Raw genomic sequence first — 18,593 nt, forward strand, 5'->3', positions numbered from 1 at the left:
TTGCTATATAATTATCCTGAGACATCCTTACCACTCAGCCAGCATAAAACCCCTGTGTAGGCCCTTCTGTTCAATATGTAGGCCTCTTTGTTAAATTGACCATAGCTCTGCAATTTTAGTGTATAGCAGTCTGAAGGCAGGTCTGCGAGGCCTTCTGATCCAAACTAGTAGCCCCCACCCTACCCGAGTGCTCCGTGCTCGGTATCAAAGTTCAACATCCCCCTGAAGCTGTCGACATACAGTAGGCTGCATCCTGGACTGGTACTTGCTTCCTGGGCAAGTTTCCCGCTTTTAAGGAAGTGGCAACCGCAGAGCGTCAAGTTAGGAGAACTGAGGAGATTTTATACATGAATATATTGAATTCCCGTACAATACCCATTATTTTCTGCTTGCTCTATGGAACTTACGATAAGCGATTGGCCTGAGAGACTGACCTTTTCACCCAGTCCATTGTCAGCATTAAGTGGGTAAATGACGAAATGTCTGGTAAAATCTGCAGACGAAGCTTTTGGGTAGCATACGTAGGTAGATGTAGCGTGCAAAGGAGCCCACAAAATGATATAAAAAGGGAGCACCCACAGATATCGACGGACTACCTCGCCGTCTGTATGTAGGTTAACAGGCAGTGCAGGTTTTCCCCAAGAGCTGGGAGCTCTTGTCTTCCTTTGCTTAAAATGTCTTGCTCTGCTTTGCTTGAAGTATCTTATTCTATTTTACCTATATGAAATGTCATGTTATGTTTAACCATTGTTCTCTTTACTTTTGCATTTAAAAGATTTTGTATTGTAATTGCAGGAATGCTTGCTCTAAGAGTAAACGTGAGTGTTCCTAGGTAACATTTTCCTTGGTGTAACTTTTTCCCATGATGCATTTATAGATGTGTTTTCTCTCTCTCTCTGTCAGTACATTAATTGAGATACAGAGAATATTATGACAGCTGTATGATTATCTGGATTCTGTATTTTGTACTTTATGTCTCTATTCTGCGGTTTCTTTGAAGTTGCATCTTCTCATTAAACTTCCATTGTATTCTGCCTCCAATTCCATGTCTCATATGTCTGTTTTCTTCATTTTTGGAGCAAGCGTTCCTAGGCACCCCGGCTCAAATTAAGGTGCCCCTTTTGTCCCTGACTCACTCTCCTGCTCAGTTCTGTGGTGGCTCCCGGGGATCTGGGGACCGCCCCTAGCTTCCTTGACCCGTAATAGATCTTCCCTCCAACAGCCTCTCTTGCAAGTCCTGTATTGTTGGTTTGTTGCCCCTGCCCCCCTTTCCACTGCCCTCCATAGTCTGTTGTGCTTCCACGGCCCTTCCTGCCTGCTCAGTGTGGTTAAATTGTTGCCTTTGCACCCTCCTACCTGCCTTCAATTTTCAGAGTCCGTGCCCCTGGCCTCTGCCTCTCAACAGTATCCTAATGAACAACTAGATTGCTAACATTCTATATTTATTACAAAAGTGTGGAACGCCTGACATCATCTTGATGTAATCAAAACTGTAATACCTAGAGCATTTCCTTTAGAAATTACATATATGAGAGGGTCTTATTGGCATCAAAATTATGGTTAGTGCTCTAAAAGACTAAAATAAGGACATATTTTCTGAATTTTCAAATAGCGACAAAGCACTTTTAAATTATTTGTTATCTTTATGTTTTTTTATCCAGTTGACCACTTGATTAAATGTTGCACTTAGGGGAGAGGATGTGGTGTTACTTCCAGAACTGCAGACTTTGCAACTGGGGAACCAGGTTGAAGTTTCTGCTTCAGCTCGACATTCTGTGATTCTGGTCAAATCACTTAGTCTCCCCATGTCTACAACCAAAATGAATTTGTTCTTGTGTGATGTAACCAATGCTCATGTAAAGCACTCCAATACCTGACAAGTCTGCACTATATAACACTGCAAAAACACAAAATAATAAGTGTTTTGCACACTTCTGTCATTGGGCTATATTTGGGCTACATCTGGGTGATTTTGGGCTACATTTGGGCTCTTTTGTCTCCGGTGGCCATCTTGGGAGATTTATTTGTTATGAAGTTTCCTAATTTCCTCATGTACTGCAGTCTCCTCAGTAGGAAATGCTTTCAGTTTTTTACTTTGATTCCATCATGAAGGTATTCAGATATGTCACACATTTGCCATAAATTCTGAATGTTAGCACTCTAGTTGCTCATTAGATCACTGTAGTAAAACTACTGCACCATGGAAGTCTGCTCCTGGTATTAAAAGTGCATGTTTCAGTCTGCATGTCAGAATTTTTTAATGAAATAGAAGAGGATTTGAGAAGTCACTCAAAATGTGCCCTCATTTTCTTTCTTCAGCATTAATCATAATTTCTATGGCAAAATGAACCTCCTCATTGTGTTCCTTTTTAAATTAAATGTTTTAAGTGTTACCAGTTTATTCCAATCAATATGGCTTCAGGTGTGCCATACTTTTGTCATAATGAAGACAGTAAGCGCTCTAGTTGTTTTTAAGAACATTCTGGGACATTCTGTCATTGGGCTATACTTGGGCTACATCTGGGTGATATTTGGGCTACATTTGGGCTCTTTTGTCTCTGGTGGCCATCTTGGGAGACGTATTTGTTATGAAGTTTCCTAATTTCCTCATTTACTGCAGTCTCCTCAGTAGGAAATACTTTCAGTTTTTTACTTTGATTCCATCAAGAAGGCATTCAGATGTGTCACACATTTGCCATAAATTCAGAATGTTAGCACTCTTTTTGCTCATTAGATCACTGTAGTAAAGCTACTGCTCACCAGGGAAAACTGCTGCTGGTATTGAAAGTGCATGTTTCAGTCTGCATGTCAGAATTTTTTAATGAAATAGAAGAGGATTTGAGAAGTCACTCAAAATGTGCCCTCATTTTTCTTTCTGCAGCACTAATCATACTTTTTATGGAAAAATGAACCCCCTCATTTTGTTCCTTTTTAAATTAAATGTTTTAAGAGTTACCACTTTAATCCAAGCAAGATGGCTTCAGGTGTGCCATACGTTTATCATAAGTAGGACTGTTAGCGCTCTAGTAGTTCTTTGGAACACTCTGGGAAGCTGCAGTAGAACACAAAGGAATCAACTGACAGTCTCTGCCCTTGTTGGATGTACATGTTTTACTGAGAATGTCAGACTTCATTCTCACATGACTGAGAAAGATAATGTGAATTTACAGAAAATAAGCTCTCAGTTTAGCCTATAGATCACCTTCCAAACCTCTGTGGTAAAAGCATGAGAAAATATTTTTCTCTCAATCATGATATCCCAGCAGAAGGCTTTTTCACATGGTGAAATCACCTTAGAACATACCACAATTCCTAAAATGAGTATGGTACCATCAACAAATGATTTATAATGTAACTAAAGTCTTAAAACCTTCTATTAACTGCAATGCTTTTTAATGAGGTGCTATCATGTATATTGGTCCCAAGATGGCTGCCAACACTTCTTGGATGAAGTGCTGACAGCCAATCAGATCTCAGGATGAGATGTGTGGTTAGGCTCCGCCCACATATATATATTGATTTAAATGCTATTTTCTCAGGAAATACTGAACAGATTTACACAAGACCTGCAAAAGGCACTTCCTTGACCTTATGGCTACCTCTCTGCCAAATTTCAAGTAATTCTGTTCAGCCGTTCAGGCTGTAGCTGTGTCTAAAGGTCCTATGGAAAAATGCATGGGGAAAACGCGTTTTGGGACCCCCCTTTTTTCTCGGCCCCTGCTTGACGAATCCCCCCGAGACTTTCAGGGTAGGAGCGGAGCGTAGCGCCCCACCTATTTTGAAAATTTCGCGAGGATTCGTCGACCGGCGCCAAAGTTATTCCAAATAGAATGTTGTGGATTTCCTATGGAAACAGGGTCCTAACTATAACTACCTACTGGCGACCGCCAGTAGGTAATATATATATATATATATAGAGAGAGAGAGAGAGAGAGAGAGAGAGAGAGAGAGCAAAAGAGAGAGAGAGAGAGAAAAGAGAAAGAGAGAGAGAGATATGCCTAAACAAGGATTTTCAATTCAACAGGTCTAGCATTTGCAAGAGTTTATAAATATCAGTGCATTTTATTTATATGTTAGTTTTCAAAACAGATTAAAAAAAACATGGTCATTTGCAATGCCAACAGCTTAAACTCTCGCAAATACGGGACCTATTTAATTGCTTCCTGTTTCTATCTGGGCTGCTGGTTTCCAGATGGCGAGCAGCACATAACTTGGCTTCCAGCTGAAGAATCTTTGCGCTGCTGCCATGATTGAAGCTGAGGGAGGAGGCAGCTGCAGCCGAAAAGAGGGAGCAAGTGGTAGCAGGAGGAGTCAGCTGCAGTGAGTGGTGCCGATGAAAAGGAAGGCGCGTCTCATTGAAGTCTATTTTTTTTCAATATTGAAATCTTTAGGTAAGCTGCGTAGCACGCCAACTTAAAGCCCTGCTTTATAAAGGCCTAAAATATTGAAAAAACAGACTTTGGCGTGCCTCGTCTTTCTTTTTCTTCGTGGCAGCTCACTGAAGTCTATTTTTTCAATATTGTACAATTTTGGAAAGCAGCGCAGCACGCCGCCTGTGGTGTGCTGCTTACTAAAAGCTTACAATATTGAAAAAAATAGACTTTGGCGAGCTGCGCCTTTCTTTTTTTCAGTCTATTTTTTCAATATTGTAAGATTCTGGCTAGCAGCACAGCACAACATCTGTAGCAAGCAAAGTGGGTATCTTTGCAGAAAAGAATGTTGTGCGTGCAGTAAGAGAAAATTATTAAAGCATATGTGTAACTACACAAGTAAAAGGGCCAGCCCTCGTGGGAGGTTACAAATGTTGAAAAGGTGGTACTAAGGAGCGACTAGCAAGTCTGTTAATGAATCAGAAGCCAACATTTACTAAGGACAATGGCATAAGCCAATGAAAAATATGGGCGGGAGTAAGCAGAGCTTCAAGTCCATAACTGAATACAGCATGTCTCGAAGAGACCTAAAAAGCACATTTAAAGTGCAATTATTTCTAAAAATGTACAAGTTACTGCTGGAACCATAATCTGTTATTCACACTCCAGCCATGCAAACCATAACTTGCATGCCAAATACAAATCTGATTACCTCAACCTTAATGAAACACCTATATTTGCAAATATTGTAAATCATCTTACAGATGAGACTACATATCACATTACCATTTTGGCAGAGAAGACTTTAAATGTACAATCAGTTATTGATTTAACTATGTTTTGTTGTTTAATTACATTTTGCTCTTCAGTTTTGTTATTTATTATTATATAAATATTTCGAGGTCATATTGTGCAGCAAGAGCTGGCCGCAGAGCTTGGCCTGTGGCCAGGACCGACACGCCACCCTTCGATGGCAAGCAAGCCCCACTGTGCATAAAGTTCAGCCGTGCACAGTGGGGGTTGGACACGGAGCCTGGCCTTCAGCAAATTCCTGTGCCCATCCCACTATGGAGAGCCAACCCCCACTGGGCACGGTCGCCATGTGCCAAACTCTTCACAGGTAACTAAACCCCCAATGTATACAGACTTCAGTTATGAACAACAGAGGATGACCACAGGTCCTGGCCTCCAGCCAGGCCCTGCTCCCAACTCTCTCTCTGTGTGGCCATGTTCATGTGTGGCTGTGGGACAAGCACCACAGTAGGCCATAGAATATTTTTGCCCCTATTTCTCTCTTCTAGATTTGTAGATTCACTGATGAAAAAAACAGAAGATCATATGTATAGAGCAAGGGAAAGGGACAAAGGTTGATGTCAGTGAAAATTCTAAACTGTGTGTGATGTAGCAAGCACTTTCTCAGTGGGCATTCATGTTTAGAATAAGACAAACAACAATCAAGTTTTAGAGAAATGGATGAACATGAATTAACTTGTTTTCTAAAGTTCATTTCATCCTACAGCATACATAGTACTTATGCAGATGTGGAGAGTGTAATATGCTATTTACTACCATCAATGAGGGTGCAGTGGGGCTATGACTTCAGTATACCGTGATGCCCTTCTACCCCCTTAACAATTGTAAAAAAAGGATTTAACCAACACTTAATGAAATGGATTAAATTTGAGCTGGTTGGTAAAATCACTTTGAAGTGTCCTTGGGATTATTTAGAGTTTGTAGAGATGCTCCTCAAGATCAAGTCATTGTAACTTGCAATCTGTGAAAGAGTAAGCAGTGTGTGTTGCATTTTTCTAATGTCAATTTAGCTGTATTGTGGTAATAACATGGAATGTAATTTTTATGCTGAACAAATGAATGTATGTTTACAAGCACAGTTGCTATAAACATTTTTTTTGGGGGGGACACATTTGTTTTCACTGACATGGCTTAATGCATTTAGGACAGTAATAAGGCCCAACACTCGCTGTTTTTCTACTTATTACCCACTTTAATATCTTTTAAAGGGAATCTTACACTCTTGAGGATAGGACCCACTATACCTCCTTGGGTAATCAAGTGATCTTCATCAAGTGTATTGTTCCTGAAAATGTCTGTGTATTCAGTTGTGAAAATGCAATTCTTGATTTAATTCCATTCTGTAATGTAATCATTGTAGCAAAAAAATCAATGTATACGTTGTATCATTTTTCTTAGAAATCTATTTCATTTCACACATTTCCAGTCCTTTTAGCATCATACAGAACGTTTGAACTTATTTGATGTTAGAAGTCCTTCATGTAATATATCCCAAACGATATCTGATGTATTTATTTCCCCAGAGTTTGTTGTTGTTATAATCCTGATCTTTTTTTTGCTGAGTTATTTTCAGTTGTTCACTTGTTTGAGAATCAACCACAATGCCTGATGTGTTGATTTCCCAAGAGTGTTTTGTAGTCAAAGTCTCTTCAATAATTATATTATAATGTGGTATGTGTATTACTGAATTATTTCCAGATGTTCACTTGTTTGTCAGAGAATATTATTCTTACACTTTCACATATGATAGGTCTACCTAAGCGGAACACATTGTGTTTGTATCCTTTGGTTGCAACGGCTTTCACAATTAAGGGGCCGATTCCGATCCGGGTCGGAAGGGCACCAAACGCGATCTGGCTGGACAAACTATGAGCCGTACGTGTGTTTTCCGGCCGACTCGTACAGCTGTACGAGCGAGCAACTAAGATGCGAGCTACGTGAAATTCACCGACCGAGTGGTTTTCGTGTCCGAACCGCTCCGTACGGCTCGGTCGGAAGCTAACCGTGGCGTGCAATGGATGCGATTTACGACCGAGCCAGTACGATGCACGCGTCGGACAGCCTGTGCGAGCCAGAGTGTCCGGCTCGCAAAATGTCCGGGTGGTTGCTTTTGGGGGTCTGCGTCGGACCCCCTGACACCCGCAGCCCTATGACTGAGACACAGGGGGAGACCCAAGGGCCCCCCCAACACAGGCATGTACGATGCAGATGGCACCGACACATACCCACTGTAGGGGGCGCCCTTCTGCGAGACATACCCATTCAGTCAATGGGAGCCCATGTACGCGTCATATGACCGGCTCCCATTGACGTCTATGGGAGTCCGACCGAACCGAGTCCAGCAGCATACGGCCGCATCGTACTCGCTCGGTTGGACTGCAGGCCTCCGGCTCGGTCGGAAAACACTCTGGATCCGGCTCTGTCTGAGTGCTTTCCGACCTGGATCGGAATCGGCACCTAAGTGAGATCACTTAATAGTGCTGCTTAATATAGAGCTCTAGAGAAATTACTTTTTCTTCTCTGACATTACAGCCTTGATAAAGCCCCAGGCCTGCAAGCCACATAGGGGGAGGAACATGCATTGGCTGATTCCCGCACAAGGCAAAAACTGTAAATAATTCAGTAATACAAATAACAGGGTAATAATGTAATTATATCCTTTAATTCTGAGATACGAAGGGATTGTGATAGTAAACTACCTTGTATCTAAAGAGTGCTCGTGTCCCTTTTCTTTTACCACAGTTAACTACAGCCTCAAAGTCTCACTCTCGAAAACATGACCTCCACACAAACTAGATTTACCTAATCTAGCGAAGGAACTACTATAGGGTAGACAGTGACGGGTTAATTTGACAAACTATTAACACCTAAGATATTGACAATTACCATTAAACTACAATAAAATGGGAGACCTTCTTATATCAGTCGTTCACAACACTCTACCACGACATCTTTCAGGGAATATATGACAGGCTTCATATGATCAAAAATATATCCTTAACTCACTCAGTGTAGATTCTGGTTAGCTCATAATATAGCCTTATAGACGCCGTTGCGGGCTATACCGGGGGACTATAACAAAGCAGCAGGACTTTATTAGCTGGTATAGCCCTGCTACGAAGGGCTATAAGGCTATTAGAACATTCTGCCACTAGTGGGCAGAATGTTCTAACAAAGAAAACAAAACCTTCAGGGAGCGCAAGGGGATTCAAATCCCCTCAGGCCTTCCAGACATCAAAAAATATTACTGGGCGTCCCATCTCGTAGCTATAAACCAATGCACATGCAAACCGCAGGGTGACCCTGCATTCCAGATTGACAAGTGGCGCCTACCGGTGGTTATTTCAAAGGGACGCTGTATTCACTTTCGGTACAACAAAAACTGACAGGACCCACGGCACACATGCTACAAGTGTGGAGGGCGGCAACAAAGTGCCTGGGTTGAGAGGAAAAGATTACGCAGGCCACACCACTCTGGTACACCGACCAACTGGGCAAGTTGATTCACACAAAGGGCTTTGACCGGTGGGACCTGATAGGAGAGTGGGGGACTTGTGGAAGGCGGGCGACATGGTTCTCTTTGCCCAGCTACAAGTGGAGCACGAATTGGCGGACACAGAGTATTTTAGATACTTGCAAATTAGGCACGCTTTGTTAGCCGTACTGCCCAGGGGGGAATCGCTACCTGAATCCTTAAGTATAGGGTATTAGATGGGGATCTGCCAGATAAAGCCATATCACTTATCTGTAAAAAATGAATCAATAACACTGCAGACCCGCTGCTCGGGCTAAACTGGGATTACAATGTAGCAGGGCTTGACGACAAAGAATGGACCGCTGTTGTGGCCTCTCCTAGAGAAGTGGCCATTTCCTCCAGGCTCCGGTTAGTGCAATTGAAAATACTGCATAGGTCCTACATAGCCGGCCTGTTGCTGGTGCGCATGGCATATAGTGCAGAGGGAGGGTGCTCCAGGAATTGTGGGCAAGTGGGTTCTTTCATTCACATGCTCTGGGCGTGTATGACTATCCAAAATTACTGGTTGGCGGTTGCAAGCCCCATTGAGGAAGTGGTGGAACAAAAGATTGATTGCAATATCAAGCTATGTATGTTAAATGTCTGGGGTCCGACTGACCTAAGTTCCAAGGAGCAGATATGGGTGACTCTGGGACTGATGGTAGCAAAGCGAAATATAGTACGCAAGTGGAAAGTGAGAGACCCACCGCATATAGCTGATTGGAGTAAAGATATGGATTGGTGCATGATTACAGAAAAGACCATATATGAAGCCAGGGGGTGCCCCACCAAGTGGACTCAGGTCTGGGAGAGTTGGAACACTTATAGGGGAGGGATATGTGAGCTCCCGCAATCGAGAGACAAAATTGGAGTACTGGGCCCAAGAACTGGGGAAATTGTGATTACTATATTGCTTGATTATGTGCTTATGTATCACATGCCGGCCTTGTGTTATAATTTTGTCATCATTGATAATGTATGCATTCCTGCTAATTGTCAAGTCCTGTTTTTCAATAAAAAAGAACTGTATAAAAAAAAAAGTTTGAAATTAAAAAAAGAAAAGCCTAGCGATTCTCAACGGAAACAGAAATTAATGGTAGATTTCATTAACGCTCCAAAAATGAAACCAAATGAGGAAAAGGAGCTGGATGACACACTTGCTTTAAAGATAGTGCAAGATTTGCAGCCTTTGTCGATTGTTGAAAATGCAGGGTTTGAGAGATTTCTGAGGAAGCTCACTGAATCTCTGATATTCCTTCAAGAAAGACTCTGACATATACCATATTACCGAAAATGCCAAAACAAGTCAAAGGTGAACTATCCTTAGAGTTAGCAAAGGCAAATCATGTTGCTGTAACTTTTGGTATGTGGATATCACAAGCAAATGAATCATACTGGGCATTAACTGGTCATGTCCGTCAACGTGCTGGCAGCAGGAAGAATTTCTGTTTGGCAGTGAGGTATTTCACAGGGAAACACACAGCTAAGTATTTAGTAGAACAGATTTATTCCCTTCTTCAGGAATGTGGTATTACTGTAGGAAAAAATATGTTCCCTCACTACAGATAATGGATCTAATTTTGTGGAGGCAATCAAACTTCTTGGCCTGACAGACAATCATATCAGATGTATGGGGCACAGTTTGCATCCTATTGTGACCAAAGCAGTAAGAGATGTTAGATCTGTGGACAATATTTTTGAAAAGTGCCGTGCTATTACTCAATTTTCCAGAAATAGTTATGCTGTTGCTGATTAATTGAAAGACATGCAGACCAGAAACAACTTACCTGAAGCAATACTAAAACTGGAACTGGTTACAAGGTGGAATAGCCTTTATGAGATGGGAAAGAGAATTTTTCAGCAAGATAATGTGATTATTGCGGAATTGGCCAATGCAGCATGGACATTTAAAAACTGTGCTTGGTCAATTCCATAGGCAGTAACTGCAGCGTTCGAAATTTTGGAGCCATTTTGAATAACTACAGAAAAATTATCTGGCCAATCATATGCTGCATGCCCCTTGGCAGCAGTAGGTAGCGCGCGCAGTGAGGCTACAAGCTACCAGGCACTCGATCTTACACTTTTAATTCTGTATAATTGTGTTTATAACGTGTTTTTAAACTTTGCGCTCTGAATTAGTACTGTACTGTGCTCCTACCTGCATATTTGCACTTCTTGTTCTTTCTTACTGCTGTGCCCGGTCCGTCACAGCTTTCTTGGTGCCGGTTGAACGAAGGGACGCGACTCCTCCCCCAAATTCCTTCACTTCCTGCCACTCAATAGGGTATTTAGCCCAGATGGGGGCCCGGCCACGCAGCGGACGCATGCAGCGGGCGCGCCGCTGGCGCACCGAAGCAAGCCCATCTGCCCCCGTCCGTGACTGGAACGTGGCCAGCGCCAGACATGCTGCCGGTTGGGAGGGCGAAACAGCCGTACACTGTTCTAGGGATGAATTGCTGTTATACAAAGGTTCTGTTTGCCTCGGGGCTCACCAGATTGACCTTGCAATGGATACATCGCCACATAGAGTCGTACATGTGGTAGGGAGATTAATAACGCCGTAGGCCTGCAGAGGAACAGTAGCACTGGCAGAGTTGCCCCCCAGGGCGCAGTGATCAGGCATACTGAAAGAATTAGGGCATGCCTAGTCAACTGTAGATCTCTGCCCAAACATGCTGATGATGTTTGGTTAGTTTTAGCTTCGAATATTTGGGACGCCATGTTTTTAACAGAAACTTGGCTAAATGCAGACTCTGTGGCAGCAATAGCTCTTGCCATCCCGCCAGGTTTTAAAATGAGCTATGCTGATAGAGAGGGCAAAAAAAGAGGGGGCGGGGTGGCCATTATCTTTAAAGACTCGTGAGAGCTAGTTTCCTCTGCCCCACTCTACATACAGGGCATAGAAGGCCTCAATTTTTGCCTCCAAATTAACCCCTCAACCTCTTTTTCTGGCATTCTTATTTATAGACCGCCTGATTGTGCAGCGAAGGTATGCCAGAATCTCGGCAATTATATTGCTCAAAATTCACTAATACATGCAAATTTTATGGCCCTTGGCAATTTTAATCTGCATGTGAATGACCCCAGCTGCGCACAAGCAGCTCAGCTGATCTCTTCCTTGGCAGGGGCCAACCTTATGCAAATTGTATCTTCCCCAACGCACATAGCAGGCCATACCCTAGGTTTAGTTTTTTCTAACATCGCTTCTATAGATATGGAGATTCCCTGCCCACTGGTTTGGTCGGATCACTGTTTGATTCTTTTTTTTGTTAATCTGGTCAAACCGGGTCAGTTTAAGGGTAAGCACTCCATATAAAACGAAATTGGAAAAACTTGACCGCTGCATCTCTAAGTCCGATTCTACAGGAAAATCATCCACCTCTATCTTCAGACCCCAATGCAGATGCCCTCGCTGTAAATCAATGGATCTCCGCAGCTGTGGAGTCCATTGCTCCGGCTAGAGTTGTGAAGTCTCTTAGACATTCCCCCTCTGCACCATGGTTCTCTGACTCACTTAGAGAAGTCAAAGGCAGGTGTAAACGCCTGAAACGCCAGTGGAGAGCGAGCTACTGCGAACTGGCAAAAGTAATTTACAAAAATGAAAGAACTACACAAGCTGATAAAAGTAGCCAGGAGGAACTATATAGTCACTAGTATCCACAAGGCAGATCACTCTAGTGAAGAGGTTTTTAACGTAGTTCACACCTTTTTAAGCCTATAGCATTAGAGACTGAAGTACGACCCTGCCCCTCCATGTGTGAAAAGATTGCAAGTTTCTTCGACAATAAAAATTTGAAGGTTTATGATTCCTTCTCAACACCAGTGGCAACTGAGAAATCAGATAGGCTGGTGGGGGTTGCGGCAGAACCCTCGCTTACAAACTTTGTGCCAATTTCGCAGCAAGATACATTGGCAGAAATTCAAAAATGCAGATCAGGTGCCCCAGATGATCCATGTCCTCCTAAACTTTGGAAAGTGTTGTCTCATTCTCTTATTTGTGCGCTATCTCATATCTGGAACATGTCCCTTGAATCCGGCGTTTTCCCAGACAAGTGGAAACATGCTACCCTTCTCCCACTGAGGAAAAAACCTAATGGAGACCCCGGAGATCTTAATAATCTTAGGCCAATTTCATTGCTGCTCGCACCGGGTAAAATGTTAGAGAAGCTGGTCCAGCTCCAGCTGACTAACTTTATTGAGAGCCAGGGCTCTCTGCATGACACACAATCCAGATTTCGGGCGTGTTTTAGCACAGAGACTGCTCTCCTTGAGGTGGCTGAGTCAGTGAGAGGGTCGCTCGATTCAGGGGCATCAGAGCTGCGGGTGCTCCTGGATCTGTCTGCGGCATCTGACACAGTCAATCATGCCTTGTTGGTTCAGAGATTATGGGACATGGGCTTTGGGAGGAAGGTGCTGGCCTGGCTGAAATCATATCTGAGCCGTCGCACTCAGAGAGTCGCTCTACAGCCATTTGAATCAAAGCCTAAACACCTTTGGTGTGGTGTTCCTCAGGGCTCAGCGCTGAGCCCTCTGCTTTTTAATCTGTACCTGGCCCCGCTTTTTTCTCTGATCGCCAAGTGGGGGGTGAAGGCGATCTCTTACGCTGATGATACCCAGTTGTTTTTCCCTTTTCTAGAGCAGACGGCAGATGCCTCTGCGAGGCGTGCTGGATTTAGGTAGGGACTTAAGCTCTGACCACTCTCCGCCCATATTTTTCACTGGCTTGTGTCATTGTCCTTGTTAACGGTTTCCATGCACAGTTTTGTTACCTTTTTCCTTAGCCCCACTGTTTTTAGGTCGAGGCTGGGCAGCGCATGCTCTGCTCTGCGAGGCGTGCTGGATTTAGGTAGGGACTTTAACTCCGACCACTCTCCGCCCATATTTTTCACTGGTTTGTGTCATTGTCCTTTGTAAACTGTAGATTTTCATTGGTCAATGGGCTCAGTAGTTCCTCCTTAGTACCGCCTTGTTTATTTTGTAATCTCCCCTAAGGACTGGCCCTCTTATGTGCACTATTTCCTTAAATTGTTTTCACCTGCCTGCTGTTGCAGGCAAGACACCTCTCTCCTAACTTTTTTTTTTTTTAATAACACGGCAGTGCCTTTGGTTTATTTGCCGCACCGAACGCGTCCTCATGTTTTTGTTGTGTACTATTTATTCACTTTTGTTGTTGTGTGCAAGCCCCCATGCCATGCTTTCGCCTTAATAGAGGCCACACCCACTTATTTACTCGAGCAGCATCTAAAGAAAGGTCTGCAACCACTTAAAAAATCAAAACCGCGGAAAGGGGCACTTTTACAAAAAAAAAAGCATTTGTTTGACAACTTGGGAAACCAATGCTTTTTTTTGTTTGGTAAAATCGCCCCATTATGCGCTTTCACTTAAATGGCGGCCGCATCATTTTCTTTAGACGCGGCTTGTCTAAAGAAGGGGGCACTGCCTCTATTAACATGAAAGCTCAGCATGGGGCACTTGAACATAGCAAAAATAATTTGCAAAGCAATAGGTCTCGCATTTGCGACAATTTAAAGCTATTGTAATTTACAATGCCAATAGGTCAAACTCTCATAAATGCGAGACCTATTGCATAGCAAATGCTTGTTGGGTTTGTTTCAGCATTCGGTTTAAATTGTTGGTGAAGTCGGTTCATAAGTAAGCTAAGCTGTGCTCACCTCGGAGGTCCACATTTCTAATATTAGCAATAAGGCGTGATTGGAGGAATTAATTGCATGTCACTTCACTTGGGTAACATTGTCATGTCATATGAGTTAGCGTTTTTTTGTTACTTTTTTGTAATTGTTTTGTACGAGTTCACACCGAGCTGGTTTGAATGATCACCCATCAGTACTGGTATGATGTGTTATGGGGCTATAATTGGCAATGGTTTCAGCACTTTCTAGTGATTTCGGGGGGGGGGGGGGCTCAGTACATGCCCTAGCACAACATTTTTCGCCCACCTCTTTCAAAATCCACCAGCCGCCCCTGATGTTGCTATAAGCAAAATCGGTCTCTGAGGTCAAACTCATAAAATCTGCTTTGTACTCCCTGCTTTGCGAAAGCCCGTCTGGGCGGTAGAGCGTTCTCAGTGAGGACGGCCAAAATGTGGAACGCCCTGCCTGGAAACCTCCACCAAGCTGATTCAGAGACCTGCTTCAGAAAAGCGCTGACGACATGGCTCTTTAGGCCTGACTAGGCTTGGGAGCAGTGCTTGGACCTCTATGCGCCTAATGCCTTCTGTTAGAGCGCCGGGACACCTCTGATTGAGGTAGCGGTTTGCGCTTTATATGTTTCAATATTATTATTATTATTAATATTGGTGATGCCAATACTAAATGGAATGCAACTATCTCTGTATGAAATAATGGAACAATATAAGATGTACATGACATTGAGGGTGCAACGTCAGTGATGTTGATGCTGCACTTCCGCAATAAGACAGAACCTACAACAGCCATGAATCTGTAATCTGATTGTTCTGTAGAACAGCAAAAGGGCTTGTATATGTTTGATTTGAAAACATTGAAAAGCCTGGCATTTTTGGTAAGGCGACCATATTGGTTCCTAGATTTAAACATATGGTTTTCGAGAAAACATGTAGCCAATATGCATGTTCAGGAACCAGAACTAGAAATTCAGCAGAAGATGACTAGAATAACTTCTTTCACAAAAGATTCTGAGTATGGGACTCCACCATCCAAAAAAAGCCAGGATCTGACATCCGGGAAGCGACTGCAAAAAGAAAAGAGGAATCGCAAAACAGTCAACTTTATCTGAAGTAGACAAGTACCTTGCAGAAGATTTTGAGGATCACACAGCTTTTTATGATGGTGGGTCAATTTGACAAGATATTCTCTCCTTTCTCAATTAGCACTGAAATATCTCTGTGGTATTGCAATCTCTGTTACCGGTGAACAGATGTTCAGCAAGACTGGTGACTGGTGACATCATTAGTAGTAGGCGGACAAGCCTAAAATCTGCACACTTTAATATGCTGACCATGAGTCAAACAAACTACAGGATTGTGGCTTAGTTGTACACTTATTTAGCACAACATACGTCTTTTCTGTGAGTTACATTTTAATGCTTCCCATGCTAATTTTTATTTCTGGGCTCAGCTCATATTTGAGTCCTTAGAGCCAAGCCAGACCCCTAGCTTGGCTATGGTTCGCCCCATGAATTCTTGGGTTCGCCCAAGCCAGACCCCTTGCTCGGCTCTGGTTCGCCCCATGAATTCTTGGGCTCGCCCAAGACAGACCCCTTGGTCGGCTCTGGTTCACCCCATGAATTCTTGGGCTCGCCCAAGCCAGACCTCCAGCTCGGCTCTGGCTTTCCCTATGAATTCTTGGGCTCACCGAAGCCAGACCCTTAGCTCGACTCTGACTCACCCCATTAATTCTTGGGCTTGCCCAAGCCAAACCCCTAGCTCGGCTCTGACTCACCCCATGAATTCTTGGGCTCGCCCAAACCAGACCCCTTGCTCGGCTCTGGCTCGCCCTATGAATTCTTGGGTTTGCCACCTCTAGAACATTTGCCTCAAAGCGGGCAAGACAGTGGACCCCTGGGGGGAAAACGTTACATGATATAATTTAAACACATGGACCCTTTGTAAAAATGTTGGAGTTCAAAATTTCAGTAGTATGACGGCCCTCGCATAGAGCAAGTAAAATCCGTAGCTTTCTATATAAATATGCATAGAAACTGAGGAAAAAGATGTCCTCCAGACCTTTGTTTAATGGTTGAATCACCAAGAGAGTGAATACATTGTTTTCTAACAGTGCTTATGAAAGCCCAGCATTTTCTAACACATTTTTTGGCTTATTAACTACATTTTCTAAATGTAAGCAAAATATATTTTGCACTTGCAAATTCAGGTTAATGTAGCTCAGTTTAATGCTGTAACTGATGTATCACCTCTTCAAAAAGCCTCCCTTCTGGGTCCAATTAATGATTGACAGATATGCACAAACAAATGGAAACATTCAAAACATTTACACAGGGAAGTACAGCACTGAAAAAACACGAAGTGTCAAAAGCAAATTAATTAGCTGAAGAAAGCTTTCTTTGCTGTTAAAATTGAGAACAGAGTTGAGATGGTTAATTTGGAAAAGCCAGTTACTTGTGTGGAGCAAGAAAGAAAATATTGTGAGGTTACATGATGGATGCTATGTTAAACTCCTATTTTGTTATTAATTGATTATGTAGAGACAATATGTACTTCATGTTCCATTGATTTAACCGTATTGACACCGTGAGAAACGAGTTAATTAATTGTGACAGTGGGGTGTACGCAGCCACCTCATCCGATACTCCACTATATAGGGATTAGCGTGTATTCACATCTGGGATGAATGTAGTGCAAAACTAGATACAAAAAATAAAGCGCTGGACTAAGGAGCAGATGGATGCTTTATTTAGTATGGTAATGTGAAAAAAGTGACCTCAGATAATGAAATAATTGTGGGGGGATTCAATGTGTAGCCAGTTTTGGTTTACCGGTCTCGTATTTTCTGTCCAGAGTGTTTAGACCACAAAGGATTATGCTGATTAAAAATAGTCGGAGCTCGGATATGTTACATTTCACTCTGTTCTACAGGGAGGAGTGAAAAATAAGGGGTGGCCTGATGTGGGAATGGAGGTCACAGACTGTGAGAAATGGCACATAAAGTATGGAAAGTACGAAGAGAGGAGCATGGGGCCCGGTATGAGGAATGAGCGGTGTAAACCCAGATGAAGTGGCCGTGCTCCAGAATGTGGTCAGGGACCCCCGAGTCTCCCATATCTCATTGGCATTGGTCTGAATGGGGGTCTCCTGAGGGGTTGGGAGCCCTGGGAGGCTGGGATCTCTCCTGCACTGCAGGGACCTGCGCTGCACCCATGAGGGTACATCATCCTGTTGCGGTGGTACATTAATGATTGTTGATGTTAGCTGCACGGAGCAGGTTAAGCGTGACTTTCTCCATTTACCGAGTCAGGGCATGCGGATAGGAGAGGATGGGATGTTTTATCTCTAGCAGTATTTCAAACACGCATTTAGGAACAAATTATTTTGTGTAATTAGGTGTGTTTTTGTAGAATTTCATCAAGATTGTATCCCCTGCCATCTACACATCAGAAATCTGGTTTGTTGATAGTGGACTTTAAAGGAGCAGGCAGGCCTACACCAAGAATTAAGTTAATTTACGTTTAGGCTTATCCTTATGATGGAGAAAAGAAACGTATGTACTTGCTGTCTGGTTAATTCTTAGATATTTCTGCTGCACGACCCAGCATTTTAACAACATTTCTATTGGATTAGAAAATATCATGAATAAAACAATTGAGTAGCCAGCTGAATCATGTCTTAGAGATGGAGGGAGTGTGCTACTGTGGATGCATCAGGAATTATTGCAGTGATGATGATCGGTGGATTCACTGAGCCCCATGAAGTGATGGAGGGAGTGTACCACTGTGTGTACATCAGGAATTATTGCAGCGATGATGATCGGTGGATTCACTGAGCCCCATGAAGTGATGGAGGGAGTGTACCACTGTGTGTACATCAGGAATTATTGCAGCGATGATGATCGGTGGATTCACTGAGCCCCATGAGAAGACGAGGGAGTGTGCCACTGTGTGTGCATCAGGAATGATTGCAGTGATGATGATCAGTGGATCACTGAGCCCCATGAGAAGATGGGGGGAGTGTGCCACTGTGTGTACATCAGGAATGATTACAGCGATGATGATCAGTGGAATCACTGAGCCCCATGAGATAATAGAGGAGTGTGCCCCTGTGTGTGCATCAGGAATGATTGCAGCCACACGATGATCAGTGGAATCACTGAGCCCCATGAGAAGATGGAGGGAGTGTACCACTGTGTGTGCATCAGGAATTATTACAGCAATGGTGATCAGTA

The 18,593-nt window shown here is 43.2% G+C and overlaps 1 protein-coding gene and 1 pseudogene across 2 annotated transcripts in view; both read left to right on the forward strand.

Annotated features, from left to right (window-relative positions):
* The window catches only part of VAT1L (vesicle amine transport 1 like), a 781,678-nt gene that overhangs the window by 592,419 nt on the left and 170,666 nt on the right, over positions 1–18,593 (forward strand). The gene's annotated exons all lie outside the window — the stretch shown is intronic.
* LOC146776001 (E3 SUMO-protein ligase ZBED1-like) lies at positions 9,203–10,831 on the forward strand (annotated as a pseudogene).

This window comes from Triturus cristatus, chromosome 12 (genome assembly GCF_964204655.1).
Source record: "Triturus cristatus chromosome 12, aTriCri1.1, whole genome shotgun sequence".
Lineage (NCBI taxonomy): Eukaryota > Metazoa > Chordata > Amphibia > Caudata > Salamandridae > Triturus > Triturus cristatus.